This window comes from Lagenorhynchus albirostris, chromosome 6 (assembly GCF_949774975.1).
Source record: "Lagenorhynchus albirostris chromosome 6, mLagAlb1.1, whole genome shotgun sequence".
Taxonomy (NCBI): Eukaryota; Metazoa; Chordata; class Mammalia; order Artiodactyla; family Delphinidae; genus Lagenorhynchus; species Lagenorhynchus albirostris.
The window spans coordinates 102,259,548-102,282,155 of record NC_083100.1 but is presented as its reverse complement, the minus strand read 5'-3'; the positions used below and the strand labels follow the sequence as shown (position 1 = coordinate 102,282,155).

Below are 22,608 nucleotides of genomic sequence, written 5' to 3'. Positions count from 1 at the left end.
ACGGTACCTCAAAGAACAGCGCTCAGCACACTCAAGTCACCGGAAAAGAATATATACGACTGGTAAGAATCTGAAGAAGAATTTATTGATGTCTCTCTGTACGTCAATCAAGTGGAAATACAGCAGCAAGAAACAGAGCACTGAAACTCAGCTCTAACCAATATAATAAAAAATTAAAAAGAAAAATAAAGACAGTGAGAGAGAGAAAAATTCTTACAACTTTTGCTCAGGGGCTGAGATGCAACATGGATTGAACACATCTAGACCCGCAGCAGGATGAGACATAAGACTGGAAACTGTTTGCACTAAGAGAAATGTGAGGTTGGGTGAGGAAATGCACACCCTTTAAAGTAATACTGCCTGGTACCCATTCCATGGGTCCCAAATCTACAGGTTCAAGGGAATCTTCCTACAGCTAAAACATGCATGGGAAATCCAGAGGACTGTACACAGTGTGAGCGGAAAAGGTTTCTAAAACGCACCTCATTTTTCATCTACTGGTGCTCGGGTTCGCCATTCCAGCCGCTTTACTAACAACCTCCCCACTTGGAGAATCAGCACCTTTAACCTCCTGTTTCGCACAGTTTGGAATGTGTACGGAGGATGAACGGGAAGAGAGGGAACTAATGAGAGACTAGATCTAGGTGTTTGGACAGGCACATGTCACTCTAATTTCCAATCAGGTAGCAGAATTAACCAAAGACTCAGCCTGCCGCCCGGGAACCAGGCCTGTAGCAATCCTGCGATTTTGTGGCCAGCTCACAGAAAAGCGAGTTGAGAAACGGAGCTCAGGAGCACTGCAATTCACAAACCACCAGGGTTATAAGTGATAACTATAGTCCAAAAATATCTTGAGGTAAGGCAACGAAGAGGATTTGAAAGGAAGGAAGAATTGCAGGAAACAGTTTTCAGGAGGTAGATGGGAGTCACCTTTAAAGCACATGAAAAGCGGCAGACCTTCGACAATGATGCAGTTGGCCAAAATGGGCGTATGCGTTTTTTCATAAATATATTCAGGGAAAAACGCATACGGCCCTTTTTGGCCAACCAAGCAAGCGGGCAATGCAAATTTGCACAACAAAGAAGTCTCACTTCCCACCGGTCAAAAGGGCCGGAAAAAAAGTGTAAAAACCAGAAAGGCAGGACAGGCCATGGAGAACAGGGACCTTTGTTACGTTGATGGGCGGGATGGAAACTGCCAACAGCCACTCTGGAGAAGTGTATGGTATTTCCTAAAATATCTAAAAGACAGAGCTACAGAGCATAGGGTACTTCCACTCATGGGCGTATATCGTGGGAAACCTAAAAATCAACAAGACAGAGCCACCCCAAAGTATAGGGCTGCTCTGTTTACAAGAACCTCGACTTCGGTACACCTTAAATGTCCCAGGAAAGAGAAAAATGGTTAAAGAATTTGTGGTACTTATGTACAACGGAATATCACTCAGCCATGAAATCAATGTCATAAGGCAAGTAGCAGAATAATGAGTGGATTTAGGTACGATGATTCTAAGTGAAAGAAGTCACACAGAAAAAGAAACTTATCATAAGATATCACTTAGAGAGGGAATGTAAACATGGCTACACATGAACTGAATTACAAAACAGAACAGAGTCACACATTTAGAAAACACACTTATGCCTGCTTACGGGGAAAGGTGAGGTGGGGGAATGCATACAACCAGAGTTTGAAGTTAGCACAGATACCGATCCATAAACCAAATATGTAATAGACAAGACCTACTCTTTGCTCAGTGAACTGGACTCAACACCCCCTATGCACCACAGAGGAATATATGTGACTAGTAAGAATCTTAAAACCTATGTATTGGTATGTCTCCGTAAGGGAATCAAGTGTGTGTAGAGAGGCATAAACACAGCAGTGTAAATCAGCTAAACCCCATTATAAATATAAATTTCAAAAAACAAAAAAACACAAAGAGAGTGAAAGAGAGAGAACTTCCGACAAAATTCGTTCAGAGACTGTGATGCACGCTGAATTGACCTTATCTACACCCACATCTGGATGAGACATAAGGCTGGACACTTTGGGCTGAGAGGATTGCTGAGGCTGGCTGATCAAATGCAGACCTTTTAAAGCAACGCTGAGTGCTACCCATTCCATGGGTCCCAACTGTCCAGGTTTAAGGGAATCTTCCTACAGTTAAAACATGCATGGGAAACCCAGAGGGATGGTACACCGTGTGACTGGGAAAGGTTTCTAAGACGCACCTCATTTTTCCTCTCCTGCTGCTCGGGTTCGCCATTCCAGCCGCTTTACTAACAATCTCCCCATTTGGAGAGTCAGCACCTTTAACCTCCTGTTTCACACCGTCTGCAATTAGTGCGGAGGGTGAACGGGATGAGGGGAAACCAATGAGAGAATAGCTGTAGGTGTTTGCACGGGAACATGTTACTCTAATTTCCCATCAGGAGGAAGAATTAACCAACGGCTCAGCCTGCCACCCCGGAACCAGAATAGGGCCTGAAGCAATCCTGCGGTTTTGCGGACAGCTAACAAGAAAGCGAGTTGAAGAAAGGAGCTCAGGGACACTGCAATTCACAAACCAGCAGGGTTATAAGTGATAACTATAGTCCAAAAATATCTTGAGGTAAGGCAACGAAGAGGATTTGAAAGGAAGGAAGAATTGCAGGAAACAGTTTTCAGGAGGTAGATGGGAGTCGCCTTTAAAGCACATGAAAAGCGGCAGACCTTCGACAATGATGCAGTTTGCCAAAAAGGGCGTATGCGTTTCTTCCTGAATATATTCAGGAAGAAACGCATACGCCCTTTTCGGCCAACCAGTCAAGCGGGCAATGCAAATCCGCACAACAAAGAAGTGTCTCTCCCACCAGTCCAAAGGGCCATCCGAAAATAGTTTAAAAACCAGAGAGGCAGGACAGGCCATGGAGAACAGGGAGCCTTGTTAACCTGCTGGGCGGGATTTAAATTGCCAACAGCCACTGTGGAGAAGTGTACGCTGTTTCCTGAAACATAAAAAAAACAGAGCTACAGAGCATAGAGCACTTCCACTCATGGACATATATCTTGGGAAAACTAAAAATCAACAAGACACAGCCACCCCTAGTTTAGGGCTCCTCTGTTTACAAAATCCTCGACTTCGGTACACCTTAAATATCCCAGGAAAGAGAAAAATGGATAAAGAAGTTGAGGTACTTATGTAGAATGGAATATCACTCAGCCATGAAATCAATGTCATAAGGCCAGCAGCAGCATAATGAGTAGATTTAGGTACGATGATTCTAAGTGAAAGAAGTCACACAGAAAAAGAAACTTACCATAAGATATCACTTATAGAGGGAATGTAAACATGGCTACACATGAGCTGAATTACAAAACGGAACAGAGTCACAGATTTAGAAAACGCACTTATGCCTGCTTAATGGGAAAGGTGAGGTGGGGTGATGCATAAAACCAGAGTTTGAAGTTAGCACATATACCGTTCCATAAACCAAATATGTAATAGACAAGACCTATACTCTGCTCAGTGAACTGGACTCAACATCTCCTATGCACCGCAGAGGAATATATGTGACTAGTAAGAATCTTAAAACCTATTTAGTCATATGTCTCCTTCAGGGAATCAAGTGTGTGTAGAGTGGCATAAACACAGCTTGAAAATCAGGTAAACGCCATAATAAAAATAAATTTCAAAAAAAAAGAAACAAAAAGACAGCAAAAGCGAGAGAAATTCTTATAAAATTCGTTCAAGGGCTGTGATTCACCCTGGATTGACCATATCTACACCCACAGCTGGATGAGACATAAGGATGGACACTTTGGGCTGAGAGGATTGGTGAGGTTGGTTGAGCTAATGCAGACCCTTTAAAGCAATACGGCGTGCTCCCCATTCCATGGGTCCCAGCTCTCCAAGTTTAAGGGAATCTTCCTACAGCTAACACATGCTGGGAAACCCAGAGGATGGTACACCGTGTGATCAGGAACAGTTTCTAAAACGCGCCTCATTTTTCCTCTCCTTGTGCTCGGGGGTTCGCCATTCCAGCCGCTTTGCTAACAATCTCCCCATCTGGAGAGTCAGCGCCTTTAACCTCCTGTTTCGCAGTCTGCAATTAGTGCATAGGATGAACGGGATGAGGGGGAACCAATGAGAGAATAGCTGTAGGTGTTTGGTCACGCACATGTCACTCTAATTTGCCATCAGGAGGAATAATTAACCAAAGGCTCAGCCTGCCGCCCCAGAACCAGAATAGGGCCTGAAGCAATCCTGAGGTTTTCAGGCCAGCTCACAAAAAAGCGAGTTGAAAAATGGAGCTCAGGGGCACTGCAATTCACAAACCTGCAGAGTTATAAAGGACAACTATTGTCGAAAAATATATTGAGGTAAGGCAAAGAAGAGGATTTGAAACCAACGCAGAATTGCAGGGAACAGGTTTCAAGAGGTAGACTGGAGTCTCCTTTAAAGTACAGGAAAAGCAGCAGAACTTCAAAAGATTGAAAGATTGGAAAAGATTCAACCTCCTCAGGGGTTTGTGGATGCTGAGCAGGAGGCTGTGCTGGGGTAAAGATTCAGCCTCCTCAGTGAGCTCTGGATGAGGATTTTGGCCTCCTGCTGGGATGGAGAAATTTCAGCTTCCTCTGGGGGCTCCATAGTTTTATCTGGGCTCCCAAAAAATCCCTAGGTAGGCTCTCCTCAGGGTAAATGGCATCCATACTGGGATCTAAATAGTCACCCTGCAACTGTTGTTCTAGACCCTGAGTGTTTTTTTTGAAATTGGCCTGTAGTTCCAACAACTTTGGCAAGCTGTTGATGCTGAACTACATCTTTCTTCAGGTTTGGGGTGAACCAATAAACTTCACATTGGTTTTGAGCTCTTACTACCTAGAGGTGGAACAAGTATTTCAAATGATTGGTGACCTTCAGCCTCATCTAGAGCTATGTGTTTAGCCTTACTTTTGTGTCGAGAAAGGAGAACCAAGGACTGATTCTGATCCCAGTCGAGCACTGGAACCGCCTCTGGGAGCTTTTGATGTTGGGTTTGCTTGTTATTCAGATCCTGATGTGGAACAGCAAACTGATCTGGCCCTGTAGGCAGCTCTCCAACCGAATCCGTGTCCGGGTATGGAACCTCAGTCTCAGTCAACTCCTGATGAGGCGGGGCCAACATCTGCACTGGAGACAAGGACGTTAAGTAGTTAAAGCCCACGGCTTCTGCCAGGGGTGTAAGAGCATGGGACAATTTGGGAGGGGTTCTGAGGCTTGTGAAGACCAAGCTTCTGTCAGCCGCGCGGGGTTGGGGGTCACCTGCACGGGGCCCAGGGCCCACTCCGGAGGCTGAACTGCTTGCACTAGAAGCCACAGTTGTTCCCACGTGAGGAAGAGCCGTGGCAACCAAAGGCGCAGCCGGGACATAACATGCGGCGGCTCCAGGGGCAGTGACCCAGGCTACTGAGGAGCCGGAGCCACATCCTGCTTCCGAGCTGAACCGCTATGCGAGAGCTGATGCGACAGCTCACGTTAGCAACCGCGCGCCCCGCCCCCGCCTAACGTTCCACCCGTTATGACGTCTTTAGTGACGCCACCGTTATTAGCCTTGCGCGTAGATCCAATCCGCGCCACCACAGTGGGACTTTTTCCCAGATTCCCCAGGGCGCAAGCCATCCTTCCCCTTGCAAAGGTGACAATTACCTCCTGCCGGGCCCTGTTCCCAGCCCCGCCCTGCTCTCCCTGGCCCCAAACAATGAGGCGGGACTGGGCTGCAGAACCGAGTGGCCCCAAACTCCAGCATCCCAGGGGTGCAGGAGGCGGTGGGAAGGATTCAGACCTTCCCAAGGAAACCACAGGACCTGGCATTCTGGGAAATTCAAAAGTGCTAGTCCAGTTCTGGCAATCTGAACTCTTCCTCCTCAAAGCTGAAGTCTGAGAGACATTCTTGCTCCCTTTGGCCACACGGCTGACAAGAAAAGTAGCTGACCTGCAAAATGAGCACCAGTAAGGGTGGCGGGAGGGGAACACACCTTATAATTATTCGAAAATGTTGCCATTTCCTCCAAACTCTCAGGATTCACGTCTCATTATTCAAACACCACTCTGTTTTTAGGGGGTCACCACTGAATCAGAGATGACTCCAGAACTTCTATAGAAGGGATTTGGTGCAGGTGAGCAATTCATTCTGGGAAACAGAGTCTAAAACCACGTGAATGACCCTTTACATTAGCATGGGAAAACTTCCCCCATCCCACCTTGTCTCAACAGAGCCATTAATCTAGAAAAAACTACAGTGTCACTTTTCAGAGGTCTACCCTGTGTGCACACATGGAGAAGACACTTAGAATGTTAAAGTCAGCATGTTAAGTAATTTTCTTGAAATACTGGAACTAGCACACAGTTTAATTTCTTCACATTCCTTTTCATAATCTATTTAATTTTACTCCTTTTTAATTGTCTGGTACACCTTTAACACCTAAACTCCAAGAGAGAAGGAGCTTCACCTTATTTCCAGTGCCTAGCACATAACGGTTTCTAAATGGAACTGATTCCAAGATTGGCCTCATTTAGGAGTGGATCTGTTGTTATAATCAGGTTTCCAAAATCTTTAGTATCAATACAGAACCCTTTCTTCTCACATTTCATAGGAAACTAGACTTCTTAAAGCCCAAACATGGATACGTTTCAAGTTTCCTTGACTGATTTAAATTGAATTAAAATAATTATTTTGTACAGGAAAAAACTTTCAAAATTTTTCCATTTTTCAAAACATAACCACCTTTTCTTTCTCTACTTTCTTCCCTTCCAAACAAACTTTGCAACATTGGGGTGAGTTAAGTAATCAGAAATCTAGCCAAAAATTAGCTCTCAATGACATGAAACACATATTTTGCTCCTTTTAAATAAAAATCCTATATGCAGTACATTAATGTTTTCTTTCAGAAATTACATTGAAATCACTTAAGCCCTAATTCGAGGCATCCATATAACTGGTTTACAGAAAGGTTCTTTGGCAAAATATTTAACACAAGATATATATGAGATGCTGAGATCTGGGTAATATACCTTACTTGAAAGGCATGAATAGTTTTTAAATAGTGTAGCATAATCACACTTAAGACCATAGTTACTTTGTTTCCAAATCCCTGCAAATCTATTTGAGGGGATTTCTAAAAGTCCTGTGTCTTCTCCTGTGTCCACAACCATAGACATACACTGGTGGCCCTCAATCCTGCTCTCCAAACTTCAAGTAAGGGGCCAGAGCCAAGGCGCTGGACTTGGAAAAGTCCTAGAAATTCCCTGCCTCAAAAGCAGTTTCAGAGTTTCACCTTTTCCTAAGGAAGACAGAACTGAATAGATATGCTGAAGTCTTCCAAATCCTGCTGGGTGTTTTGAATTATGGCTCCACTGGCTGTGTACCCCTTGAGCTTTTATCTCCACAGACTTGAAATAAAGCCTGTAGTTCCTCTTCGGTTCCAGCATCTGTGACCTCTTCACAGGGTCTATATGCAACACCTGTTTTACCACTTTCTGAAATAAAGTTAACAAGGATCAATTCAGCAGTTTTCTTGTTCTAAAACTTCCTGTATACAATGGTAGCACCCAATAATTAGACATTCTTTTGATTTCTAAAAGCAGAAAATAAGAGCATTTTCCTAGAAGTTCCCTCATCTGACACTTCAGTTTTTATCATAATTATTTGTGAAAACATATATAAGAAGTATCAACTTTGGTTGAAAAACTTTATGATCTTGGAAATATGACCTAAGGAATAAGGACATAGAAATTAAAAGCTGTGGAAACAAAAATATTCAATCACAATACAATTAAATAGGAAGGCATTAGGTGGGGATCAAAATGAGTTTAAACCTGGGATAGATACCCATTAGAAGCTTCCCATTAGAAGCAAGGCAAGTGCCTACTCCTTGGGACCAAACTTATACCAGATACAATGAACAAAGCTTTGGAGCAGAGAGAGAGAGCATTTGAACACTCTACTGGTAGAAACTAGCCCATGTACCGTTTGGACAATACAGCTTTCCTCATGGCAAGCTAGAGAACCAGGCTTTTTGGTCCAAGGAGTTTTGGGTACATATAAGGAGTACCTTGGCATATTAGGCACAAACAACCCAGTCATTTAGTTTGGTTCTTAAAAGTTGTTACCCAGAGTTGACAGCTGATGGAGATTCTGTCTGATAACCAGGGAAGTCAAACTTCACTGGAAGGACTACCCAGGCTGGAAGGCCAAGACCAATCCAGGGTCAACTCTTACAAGCAAATAAGGTCTCGGACAACTTAGCTAGATTTCTCAGTCTCTAAGCCTGCAGGGCTGTGAAGCAGGGGAGCAATTCTGTTCCAGGAATCTACTAATCATAATGTGTCCTTTGGGCCAGGCTGTGACATTCTCACTGCTGTATAACTTGATAGGGAACAGAATCAATGCTATTCAATAGCATGACCAGTTTCAAGGCTCACAAAAACGTAGCCGATTATTATATAAGAATCATATTCACCCAATATATCAGAAATGAAGACTGAAATTAAACTGATTCCAAAAACATAATCTAATAAACTTTTCAACAAGAAAATAACGATAATAATAATAGTCAATATATTTTGTCTGCTTACTATGTTTCAGGCATAGTTCTAAGCTTTTTACATTCATCATCTCATTTACTCTTACAATATTCCCCATTTGGTGGTAAACTGAATTACTAACCCGATATGCAGATAAAGAAATTGCAGCTTAGAGATATTAAATACCTTCCAATGTCTCTGGCTGGAAAAACCTAAAATTGCAACAACAACAACAACAAAATCTAAGAGACAATGTTAGGACTCAAACACAGGTGTCCAAGGCTTATAAATCGTTACACTATTCTGTATGATAAGCAAGCAATTGAGGAAGAAATGGATCAAACACTTTCTGTATGAACTGAGGCAAGTGATTCTACATCTAAACACTGGGGACAATAATATTTGCTGTCGTTCTTCTCTTAAATGCCACAAAGAACAAATTTAAAACTGTTGCTGTGAAAGCATCTGGTGAATGAAAGAATATGTAATGTTTTAGATAACCATTATTTTCATCCAATTAACTTTTCAAATAAGTTTATTTGCTCACTGAAAGTGAAGCTCTTCAACGACAATCAAAAAGGTCTTACCTAAAACCACAATCAGCAGTTTCTGGATGCATCTGTCATAGCTTTCTGAATAGCAAGCTTCTGGGTTACCTTCCTTTACATAAGGAATGATAATGACCCTAAATCCAGCCAAAACAGATGAATTTAAAATGCCTATATGAATAACTGATTTCTAGGTTATATGTTTAAAACTAAAAATGCATCTGTGATTCTTAGAACATTACCTTAGTGATTAAGGGCAGGAACAACACTGGGGTACGGGTGAATGTCTCTGTTGCAGGTATACCCTGGCATGGCACATTTTTACTGCTCAGATCTATTCTGGAAGTTCCTAAAATACTCCATGGCAAATGCAAACCAAGAACGTGCCACAAATCTCATATTACTCACAGATTTCAAATGGACAAGCTGAGGCTACACTGCTACAGACACTGCTCTCGTGTGCGTAAAGGGCTGGATTCATACAGTGAGGTAGATTTGGTTGTAGAGCAGATGATCTGGCCTGTCCTCAACCATCACCCACTCAGGTGGATGGTGGAGCCTCCTCAACCCCATTCGCTAACAGCCCTGCCTTAAAACCCTGACTTAAAACCCTAAGCCCAAGTGCCATGGATTCTAGGAATAAACTCAGTACCAATCGGAATCCCCTTTCTAGGGATCTACATTTACTCTTTATGCTCAGGCCCTTCTATAGGAGGCAAAGGACTGAACATTTACACGAGTTTATTTCAATCTTCAGACAATGATTTTGTTGGGATAACTGAAGGCCAGAAGACACGTGTATTTGAAGGATTATTTTAGCGCAAAACAAATTATTAACCAAAAAAATACTAATAATAACTAATTTTCCCTCCTCCTAAGCTTCTTGGCAGGCAGTCAGTTCTAAAATTCTAAGTTTAAGGTGCTGTCAGGTATTGCCTAAGATAAAAACCTATATTGTCGGGCAGAAAAATTCTGCCCAGGGCTTTAGTTGCTTAGAAAAGGTGATGATGTATCTGAAAAGTGGAGTTTCAGAAAGAAAGGAAAAAAGAGAAATCCCACTGCCTCACCTCCCCACACACACACATACTGGAAAACAGACCTTCCTCCAACTTATCCAAAGGTTCCTCAGCCATGCCAACTCCAGGACTCCTGCACTCGTGGGAGGTCAACACCACCTCTAAAGCACAAAAGAGCTTCAGGCTTTGCTTCTGAAGTGGTGTCACAATATCTTCATTTTCCCTTTCTTCAAGGTCAGAAAGATCCTGAAGCTGTTAGGATTTTGAATTAAAGGCTAGACTTCAACATATTCTGTTGGTAGAAATAAAAACTAAACTCCAGCAATCCCAGGTAATAGTTTAGGTATGCTATAGCTTCAAAATCAAGTGGAACTTGCAAATGAATGACTAGATACAGACAACTATTTTTTATTATATACCAAACAAATACTAGAGAAAATTATGGACACCACCATCCAAGTCATTGAAATTATCACTAATTCTAGGTGGCAGGCCAATGCTCAGATACTTCCATGTGGAAGCCTCTCACATCTCCTCCCCAAAGCCCTGTTCTATTCTTCTCTCTAAAGTCTAGGAGTTCAATGTTGGAAGGAGTCTGGTTAGTCAAAGAAAGTCTACAGAGTTTACCTTGATGATCCTTTTTGACCATCCATGGAAACCAAAGTATTAATTTGCCAATTCTTGGCATCTGGAGATGTTTAGGGCAAGCGTATTATGATGAACCGCCTTCTCTCTGGTGCCAAGACAAACCTAAAGACATAAAAGACCTAAAAATATCACAACCCTACATAGAGACTTATTTTGGATATACCTGAGACTTATCAATACCAATTTCATAGAGTGTTTGTGAAGATTAAGGAGGACATTTTAAGCAATGAGTTCACAGTGAGCCCTAAATACATGTTATTATTTTTAAGTCAGTACTTTTCTGCATCATTTCCAGGGCCCCTGATTATCCAGAAGGTTCTCTGACCTCCGGTGGTGAAAGTGATGATGAAAGCATCCAAGGAGGCCCAGCAGAAGCTTATTATGGGGTTGAGGGTAAGGAAAGGAATGGACTGTTTTAGTCGTTTCATCCTGTAGCTCCTGCTTGAGAATATGACCTGACGAGGAGACAAGATGGACCTGCCACTGAATTAGGACCTTAATCTGTAGCAACCCCTCCTCAAGTTATTAACCCCTGTTAGAACAGGGAATATGTATAACTCTATAAAAGTAAATAAAGCAACCAAAAGAATTAGAGATTCATCTGCATTAACATGCTTCTTTGAGAGTACAAATATTTCCAGTCTTAACTCTCTAAAGAACTTACATATTACTGTGGATTTTTTACATCACTACTTCTTTCTTAAACGTCTATTTCCATTTTGAACAGGGTGTAGTTTATAAATTTAGTCATAAAAATTCAAATAATACAAACAAAATCAAAGCATTGTTAATTCTTCATTGATTTGTTTGTGTATCCTCCTCTGTCACTAGTTTATGAGCTCCTTAAGTGCTTGAAGGAACCATATATTATTCTTTCCTTCTTACCAGAAAGAGGAATAAATCTTGGCATATAATAGAGGAGTGATGGTCTGCTGACTGAGTGAATGAATGAGTACATAAGAAAATGAAATTACTTTCTCCAACTGAAGCTGCATGCTGGGAAGGAGAAATGAAGATTAATTTTTAAATGTTGAGTGTCGCATGGCTGGCTAGGTCCTGTACGGTGAGTCATAATGGAGCTGCCCTGGACAATTAGGAAGCTTCAGAAGGGCTCTGAGCCCCTGGGTAGTAGAGACAGTTGACATCTGGGATAACCTTGCCACAGTAGTTGCTGGCAAACATTTCCCTTCATGCTACTGAGAAAAATTCAGATACATTACGCCTTTCCTTCATTTTATTTTAAGATGTTATTCTCTTTTCTGTATTTATAAAAAACACAGGGGATAAAAGATAGGAAGATACCTGCCAATGAATAAAAGACCACATAATTGGAACTTCCGTGCTGGTGTAGTGGTTAACATTCCGTTATCCCAATGCAGGGGGCCCAGGTTCGATCCCCAGTCAGGGAACTAGGTCTCACATGCATGTTGCAACTAAGAGTTCGCACACCACATTTAAGGAGCCTTCAAGCCAAAACTAAAGGAGCCTGCCTGCTGCAACTGGGGAGCTCACATGCCACAACCGGCGAGCCCTTGAGCCGCAACTAAGGAGCCCACCTGCTGCAACTGAGACCCGGTGCAAGCAAGCAAATAAATAAATAAATAAAATTGAAAAAGAACGGATAAGTAAAGTAGGGAAAAATTTCGGGGCTGTGGGTAGTAAACTAAAGCTCTGCATTAAATATAGAAATCTAATACGAACGCCCGTTCCTCTCAACTATATAGTGACTTGGAGAACATTTTCTTCATTACTCTATCAGTGACGGGCTTTATGCTGTGAAAATCTCACAACCTACGCTTATGGAATGGTCTTAATGTCCAATATAAGAAAAGAACTCATTACTCACAACTGATACCAAGTAACTGTTTCATAATCTTTCCAGGACCATCTGTAATATCTGGGTGGTATGTGAAATGGTCGCAGGGTCCGCAAATTAAAGAATGTCTGACACAAAATCATTTCAATCTCAGGGAGTACAGCCAGGATTGAAGAGGGTGTTAAACAGGGTACAGAAGTGGGAGGCAGTGTACATGGAGTCCCATCTGAGGAGAGTTCTCAGATTCAATAAAGGTGAAATCAGTGAGTAAAGAAATATGGGTGAGAAGAGGCAGCAAGGTCAGTAGGAAGTAGCCAGAGCAAGAAGCCAATCAGAGAAGACACACAATTATAAAGGGAAAGGTCTGGGAAACCTAAGCCTCACTCACGTATTCAGAGGAATTGAAAAGGTCCTTAACATAATGAAATGTTAATTCTGGGGAAGTAAAATTGGATGGCATGTTGATATGTAATAAGGTTTCTACAATGCATTAAAGAATATTTAACCATTTTCTGGAATCTGAAGTGAGTTCTTAATAGGCAGTTTGAGAGGGATGATAATGAAGAAGCCTCCTTTATCTTACATCTGACAAAAGTTTATCAAGCTCGGGACTTCCCTGTTGGCACACTGGTTAAGAGTCTGGGTGCCAATGCAGGTGACACGGGTTTGATCCTTGTCCGGGAAGATGCCACATGCCGTAGAGCAACTAAGCCCGTGTGCCACAACTACTGAGCCTGTGCTCTAGAGCCCGTGAGGCACAACTACTGAAGCCCGCGTGCCTAGAACCCATGCTCCGCAACAGGAGAAGCCGTTGCGATAAGAAGCCCACGCACCGCAACGAAGAGCAAACTCCGCGCGCCGCAAATAGAGAAAGCCGGCGCGCAGCAACAAGACCCAACGCAGCCAGAAATAATTAATTAATTATTAAAAATTTGTCACCCTCACACACTTAAAATCCACATAAATGTATATATAAGGAAAATTCTTGTGAAGATTTCTTAAATTAAGGGGCAGCATAAAATGACGTGGGGTTTAACATCAGTTAAGTTATGGTTTGGCCTCTAGTTTCCACATTTACTGTCATGAACCTTAAGTAAGTCACTTAACCATCCTGAGTTCGAGTTTCTTCACCTAAAACAAAAGAAAGAAACAACTGGGGAACTGGGGGATCAGTGGAGCAGTGCATCTGAGAGCATTCTGTACACCACAGTGCTGTACAAACGCTGGCCGGTTTTGTTTTGTTTTTTCCCCCTGGGATCTTAGTTTCCAGACCAGGGATTGAACCCGGGCCCTCAGCAGTGAAAGTGCAGAGTCCTAACCACTGGACGGCTAGGGAATTCCCGATGGCCTATTAGTTTTAAATTCAGTACTTCACCCCAGTAGAGCGAGGAATTCCACATTTGGACCCACCTTCACTGGAGATGTGTGAAAAAGCTGCTTCTGGTCTCACGCCTTTTGGGCTCTGTGGGCATCCCTTGCTGAATAAAACTTGATGATGGCATAGAACCCAGGACCACCCACTGCTGCATTTGGGAAGACTGGGACCGAATACAGAACGCAAAACTGTGAGAAGACTGTGAACAGAGAATGCTTTAGGGTGGTCCTACGCTAAGTAAGTGCAGGAAATTTCAGGCCAAGGAAACCAAACCGCCCATTCCCTTATATTCCCCCAGCCTTTCGCCACAGGCAACTGTGGTGAGCCTGCTACTCCAAATACTTCTCATTTCATGAACAAGTTTCCCTCTGAAATCCTAAGTTTCGAGAAATATTAGGAGGCAATGCCGTCTGTTGGGAACTATCTCTCAAAAATCTATGGGGGTGAGTTGACTGCTCAGGTCGTCTCTAGAACTAAGATTCCTCTCAGCGGAGACCACAGGCAGATGAGGTGCTGAAGCAGTACCCCGGGGCGCCCAGTTACTGGGGCGCGGGGCGGCTTCCTCCACCCAGCCCTCCGCTCCAACTCGTCTCACTTGCAAGGCCTCCGCCGTAGGTCCAGAGCTCAGCTCCCACACCAGCAAGGTTTTGTCACCCGCGATGGGAACCGCAAAAAGTACCAACTGCAGCATCCCACCGTCACCGCACGTGCGCTGCTCGGGGCGCAAGCGGACTACGCTTGCGCACGTGCACCCGCGCTTTTTAAATACTTAGTGCCAATAAATCTAATATATAGAAAAATAGTTGAAAGGCCCTGAGTGTTTTGTAGATAGAAAAGCTTGAGATTCAGAGCAAGCTCAGAGCTGGACAGTCTAAGAATAAACTAGCTCTCCATTCCATTAGGAGGGCTAGGTAGCAGCTTCTGGTTATGGAACCAGAAACTCTCAGGCTCCAGATAGGACATAAAACAGCATCACTTGTACTCTTTATAAAATTGCGGAAACAAACAAAATAAACAAAAATATATTTACACTTGTCCTATAAGACTAAGGGTACTTCAGACCTAATGTATATAAAATCAGTTTACAAACTGTGAGGCACTATATCAGTAAGTTCTCATTTGCAGAGAGCACAGCATAGGATATGAGGCCAGTAATGTTAATTCCCTTCCCCCATCCATTCCTTTCTCATGTTCCTTTATGTATGCGGATCAGTTACATTATTAAGCTAACAATGTAACTGAGCTGCTATTAGCTTAATAATGTAACCAAGAATCTGATGTTTAGCAAGGGGTAGTTCTTAGAAACTTAGGGAGCTGGAACTCTGAATGTATGAATTAAAATAATACAATTACATCATGAATTTTAAAATTTATCATCATTGATTAAAAATTAAAATATTAAATTAAAAATTAAAAAAAATTAAAAATTAAAAATTGATTTTCCCGCAACTGAGACTCACCACAACGTGTGACGTCTGACAGGCATTCACTGTCACAAAGTAGGTTGAACGTCTTACAGACAACCTCAATAATATTTTTAAATTGGCAGAGGCAGCAGGCCATACGGCTAGGTAAGATCCTATAAATGGAAACACAGGTAATTAAATTCGTGGTAAAAGAGATACTTGAGTAGGTAGAAGAGGTAGGCCAAGGCCACCACAGACCAGTGCAAAAAGGAGTTCTTGGGGCATATGGACTGGAGAACTGAATAGGGACTGGTTGGACAACTGCTGCTCTTGACTGTTGTAAATAAATATAGAGGAGGAGAGAGGTGCCCAACAGAAGGATTAGAATGGCAGTAGATATCGTATGCCTAGAAAAAAGGGAATAGGGATTAGAATTGGGTGACACTGATCTGTAGTATAAATCCGAAGTATCTCCTTTCAACCCGAAAGCCTCACTTTGGGTTGAGAGTACACAGGAAGAAGGCAGACTTCTAAGAAGAGTCTGAATAAGGCCGCACCTTCTGGAACCCCTTTCTCAGTTCCTATTTGTGAGTAGTAATATATTAGAAATTATTCTAGTAATAAAAAAGCATCTTGTGGTTAAACAATAACAGAGGTCACTTTGGCCAAATCTGGACAAAAGGAACATTCCAAAGAATAACATTATCATTATAATAAGGTATAACATAGTTAATTTTTTAAAAAAGCACATGAGTTCATAATGATACTCAAATGAAAATTGGGGAACTCTTCTTTATAGAATAATGTCAGCTAATAAATGCAAAAGGAATGATAGAATTAGGAAAGTGTCATTTTGCATCTAACAATGTAATAATCGATTCAGACAAGGATTATCATTGATGCACAGTTGGGTGAAGAGTTGTTTGAAAGTAGGATCTTCACTGATCCCATACTATCACCCCACGTATTATTTTTCAATTACCAAGGGGAAAATAACTTTACAATGGAGATATATGGAAGATACCACCTTAATCAAGTGATCAGACTTAGCACTGGGCCACCTGAAGTGCTGAAGTATGAAGAATACATCACCTATATAGTATTCTTCCCCCAAAAATTTACTTTGAATCTAATGAGGAAACAGACAAAACCAGATTCTGGGGCAATTTACAAGACAACTGGCTTAGACTCTTCAAAACTCCCAATGTCATATAAGACCAAGAAAAAAAAATAGCAGGGAAAATACTGTAGATTAAAGGAAACAAAGACAAGACATGCAATGCCTAATCTTATTTGGACACTGTATCAAAGCAAAACACACTTAAAGAATGTTATTGGATTCTGGCCAAGATGAAGTAACAAGGACCAATTTAACCTCCCACCTGAAACAATGAAAAAATAAGACAGAACATAGGAAAAAACAGTTTTCAAGAAACTGGACCTCGGGCAATAAAGTTCAGTAATCTCCATGAGATGGGAAATAAATGAAGTGATGCCTATAATTGCCCTAATTTACTTCTCTGAGAGAGTTTCCAGGTCATGGTACAGGGAAGAGAAGTCCAGGCAGAGACTGGTGGACTCCATGACTGAGGCAATGGAGCTGACAGTCTGGGAAAACCAAGGTAACTAGAGTTCAAAAAGCAGAGCATCAGAGACAAAAGAAGTGCACAGACAAAGAACTCTGGAGATATGCAGAGGGATCTCTTGAGAATTCAACGAAGTATTTGTCAGTACATTTGTGTGAGGAATTACTTGATGCCAGGAAAAGGACCACATGGAAGGATTAATAATAAGAATAACTGGATACCACACAGTGTTGTAGGAATAGTACCTGTTCTTACAAGTCAGACTGGAAAACCTCATGATACTCAGAAAGGACTTGTCTCAGTAGTTGCAAACTATGAGCTCCAGACTAAAGGCTACTTGGACTCCTACCCAACGAATCTTAAAAGCTAGACCTAAAAGAATAAAATTGTTTTGAGTAACTTAATTTCACCCAAAACAAATCCCAAGCATTTTACAGGAATATAATATATATAGCACACAAGAAACTAAAACTCACAATATCAGGGATCATATGAAGTATTGCCAAGCATGCAAAGAAGTAGGAAAATATGACCCATAGTGAGGGGAAAAGGCAATCAATCAAAACTAACCCATAATCTATACAGATGTTAGAATTGGCAGAAAAGAACATTTTAAAAGTTATTATACCTGAAGTAAAGTTATTATAACTGTATTTCATATGTTAAAAAACCTAGACTAAAAACTGAAAATGTTAAGTACAGGCATGGAAAAGGTAAAAGAGACCAAAATTGAGCTTCTAGAGATTAAAAGCAATGTCTAAATGAAAAAGAGACTGAACGAGGTTAATGGCTGATTAGACACTGCAGAAGAAAGGGTCACTGAACATTAAGGCATAGTAATAGAATCTATCCAAAATGAAACAAAAAGAGTAACAAAACAAAACAACAACAAAACTTAGTAGAGCATCAGTGAGCTCTGCAACAACTTCAAGTGGCCTAATACATGTGTACTTAGAGTCCATGAAGGAGAGGAGAAATACAAAAATTTGAAGAAATAATAGCCAAAATGTTTCCAAAATGGTAAACACTATAAAGCCACAAAGTCAAGAAGATCAATGAACTTTAAGCATAAGAAACATGGACCAAACTACACCAAGGCACGAAAAATAATCAAATTGCTCAAAACCAGCAATAAATAGAAAAATTTAAAAGCAGCCAGAGGAATAAACTATACACTACATACAGAGGAACAAAGATAACAATGACAGCAGAATTTTTGTTAGAAACAATGTAAATGAGAACACAGCGAAATAACATCTTTAAAGTAGTGAATTGAATTCTATCAAGCTAGAATTCTATACCCAAATCTGTCAAAACAAAAGCAAAATAAAGACTGTCTCAGACATACAAAAGCTGAAAGAATTCATTACTAGTAGACTTTCACTTTAAGAAATGTTCAAAGAAGTATTTTCAGGCAGAAGGAAAATGACACCAGATTGGAATATGGATCTACACAAAAGATTAAGAATACGGGAATAGGGACTTCCCTGGTTGTCCAGTGTTCAAAAATCTGCCTGCCAATGCAGGGGACACGGGTTCGATCTCTGTTCCGGGAAGATCCCACATGCCGCAGAGCAACTAAGCCTGTACGTCACAACTACTGAGCATGCACTCTAGAGCCTGTGTGCCACAACTACTGAAGTCCATGCACCTAGAGCCTGGGCTCTGCAACAAGAGAAGACGTCCAGTGAGAAGCCGGTGCACCGCAATGAAGACTAGGCCCTGCTCGCCACAACTGGAGAAAGCCCAGGCGAAGCAACAAAGACCCAATGCTGCAAAAAAATAAATTAGAAAAATACTTTAAAAAATTTTTAAAGGATTTTAGTCATTCAATATATGTCTCTGAACACAATGGTAATAAATTAGAAATTAACAAATCTGTAAAAGCTCCAAATATTTGGAAACTAAACAACACACTTCTGAGTAACTTTGTGGTCAAAGAAGAAATCAAAAGGGAAATCAGAAACTATTTTGAATTCACTGAAAGTGAAAACATAACATGTCAACATGTGGGATATTGCTAACGCTGTACTCAGCTTCCTCAACTTCCACCTTAATCTGGGAAAACGAGAGCAAATTAATCACAGAGTAAGAGAAGAAAGAACACAATAAAGATCAAAGTAGAAATAAATAAAATGGAAAACAAAAAAATACTATAGATATTAAAAGCATAATAAGAGAATATATAGAATACACCAATAAATTCAAGATGAAATGGACAAATTCCTTGAAATGCAAGCACTACTAAAGCTTTTCAAGAATATAGATATTAGGGCTTCCCTGGTGGCGCAGTGTTTGAGAGTCCGCCTGCCGATGCAGGGGACACAGGTTCGTGCCCCGGTCTGTGAAGATCCCACGTGTTGCGGAGTGGCTAGGTCCATGAGCCATGGCCCTTGAGCCTGCGCGTCTGGAGCCTGTGCTCCGCAACGGGAGAGGCCACAACAGTGTGAGGCCCACATACCGCAAAAAAAAAAAAAAAAAAATTATTTCCCTATGTAACTACAATACTGTTAACACACAGTATTGAAGAAATTAAATTCCTGCACAATAATATTACCTAATAAAGAGTTGCTATTCAAATTTCCCCAATTGTCTCTCTCATATAATATCATTTCTTTTAACAGCTTTTTGAGGTATAATTGACATACAGTAATCTGTGTGCACACACACACATACATACACACCATGAAGACATCACCAAAATCAAAATGTCCATCACCTCAGAATGCTTCTTAATGTTTCTTCGTAATTATTGCTTCCGATCGTTCCTTGCCCTTTCCAATCGCCATGCAACCATTGATCTGCTTTGTTTGCATTTTCTAGAATTTTATGTAAATGGAATCATGCAGTGTATACTTTTTTCTAACTGGCTTCTAAGCTCAGCATGATTATTTTAATCTTCATCCATATTGTTGTATATATCAGTAATTCATTTCTGTTTATTGCTGAATAGTATTCCATTATATGGATGTACCCCAATTTATCTATTCACCATTGATGGACATGTGAGTGTTTCAGTCTTTGTCTATTACAGATAAAGTTGCTATGAATATTTGTGTACAAGTCTTTATATGGATGTATACTTCCATTTCTCTTGGGTAAATATCTGCAAGTAGAATGGCTGGATCATTGGTAAGTGTACGTTTAAGTTTTTAAAAAATACCTATTTTCCATAGTGGTTTGATCATTTTACATCTCTACCAGCAGTATATGAGAGTTGCATCTTCTTCACGTTGCGGCCAACACTTGCTATGCTCAGTATTTTTAATTTTAGATAGTTTAATACGTGTGTAATTTTTTCTTGCTCTAGCATCCCTAATGATTAATCTTGTCAAACATCTTTTCCTATGCTTATTTTCCATATGTATATCTTTGAATCTTTTATCTATATTTTTCTGGAGTTTTGAGAGTTCTTTATATATTCTTGAAATTAGTCCTTTATCCAATATGTAAGTTGCTAAGTATTTTCTCCCATTCTGGGACTCATCTTTTCATTCTCTCAGTAGTGTCTTTTGCAGGGCAGAAATTCTTAATTTTGATGGTAGCTAATTTATCTATTTTCTTCTTTCATGGATTATGCTTTTGGTGTTGTATCTAAGAAATCTTGCCTAACTCAAGGTCATAAAATTTTTCACCTGTTTTGCTCTAGAAGTTTTATAGTTTTAAGATTTACATTTAGATCTTTGAACCAATTTGAGTTCATTTCTGTATATGGTTTGGATGGAAGTTTTTTTTTTATTTTGTACCTGGATATTCAATTCTTCCAGCATCATTTGTTGAAAACACTATCGTTTCTCCTCTCAAATGCCTTTGAACCTGAAAGTCAGTTGTCCACATCTCTGTACTTCTGAACTTTCTATTGTTCCTTTGATCTTTTTGTCTATCTTTACACTACTATCACAATGTCTTGAAAGTGTAGCTGCATAAGCCTTGAAATCAGTTACTATTAGTTCTTCAACTTTGTTCTTTCTCAACGTTGTTTTAGTTATTCTAAATTTTATTTCCATATAAAATTTAGAATTAGCTTGTCTATTTCTATAGAAAAGCCTACTGGGATTTTGATCTATAAATCAATTTCGGGAGAATTGATATCTTATCAATATTGAATCTTCAGATCCATGAATACATTATATCTCTCCATTTATTTAGGTCTTCCTTAATCTCCCCCAGCAATATTTTTCAGTTTTCAGTGTGCAAGTCTTTTACATATTTTATCAGATTTATTCTAAGTATTTTATATGTTTGATTCTATTATAAGTATTATTTTAAAAGTTTGGTCTCTGATTGTTTGTTGAGATACATTAATCTTTTTGTATGTTGATTTTGTACCCTGCAAACTTGATAAACTCATTTATTAGTTCCAGTAGCAATTTTGTATATTCTATCAGGTTTTCTACATAATCATGTTATATGCAAAGATAGTTTTACTTCTTCCTTTCCATTCTGAATATCTTTTTTTTTGTTTCCCTATTGCACTGGCTAGAACCTTCACTGCAATGTCAAATAGAAGTAATGAGAGCAGACATCCTTGCTTTTGTCCTGATCCTGGAGAGAAAGTACTTTGTCCTTCAGCATTAAATATGATGTTAGGTTTTTTGTAGAAGTCATTTATCAAGTTGAGGAAGTCTCCTTCCATTCCTAATCTACTGAGGACTGTTTTTTTCTTTAATCAGGAATGGATGTTAGATTCTTTCATTCTCTTCCTGCATCTATTGCAATGATTATGTGATTTTTCCCTTCTTTTCTTTTCTTAATTTGTTTATTTATTTTTGGCTGCTTTGGGTCTTCATTGTTGCACGCAGGCTTTCTCTAGTTGTGTCGAGCAGGGACTACTCTTCACTGCAGTATGCAGGCTTCTCATTGCGGTGGCTTCTCTTGTTGCAGGGCACGGACTCCAGGTGAATGGGCTTCACTAGTTGTGGCACATGGGCTCAGTAGTTGTGGCTCACAGGCTCTAGAGCGCAGGTTCATTAGTAGTGGTGCACGGGCTTAGTTGCTCCGTGGCATGTGGGATCTTCCCGGACCAGGGCTGAAACCCATGTCCCCTCAGTGGGAGGTGGATTCTTAACCACTGACCCACCAGAGATGTCCTGATTTTTCTTTTTTAGTGGACAAAGTTGGGTAAATTGATTTTCAAATATTAAACCAACCTTTCATTCTTGAGATAAACCCAATTGGTCATGATGTATCATCTTTCTATATAATACTGGATTTGATATGCTAAAATTTTGTTAAGAATTTTTGCCTCTGTGTTCATGAGAGATATTGGTCTATAGTTTTCTTGTAATGTCATTGTCTAATCTTGATACGGTGAAAGTTGGCCTTATAAATAAGTTGGGAAATATTCCCTTCTCTTCAACTTTCTGGTAGGGTTTGTGTAGAATTGACATTATTTCATTCCTTAAATGTTCGGTAGAGTTTATCAGTAAAGCCACCTGGACTTGAAGCTTTCTTTGTTGGAAGGCTTTACACTGCACATCCAATTTCTTTAGTAGCTGTATTCTTTTTTTTTTTTGCGGTACGCAGGCCTCTCAATGTTGTGGCCTGTCCCCGTTGCGGAGCACAGGCTCCGGACACGCAGGCTCAACGGCCATGGCTAACGGGCCTAGCCCGAGATGGAACTACACACCTCCTAGAAAGGCTAAATTGTTTTAAAAAAACCAATAT

General features: G+C 40.6%; 1 pseudogene; it reads right to left on the bottom strand.

The window, feature by feature from the left end:
* Nucleotides 1-5,853: 5,853 nt before the first annotated feature.
* LOC132521870 (RAD52 motif-containing protein 1-like) lies at nt 5,854-14,640 on the bottom strand (annotated as a pseudogene).
* Nucleotides 14,641-22,608: the final 7,968 nt, after the last annotated feature.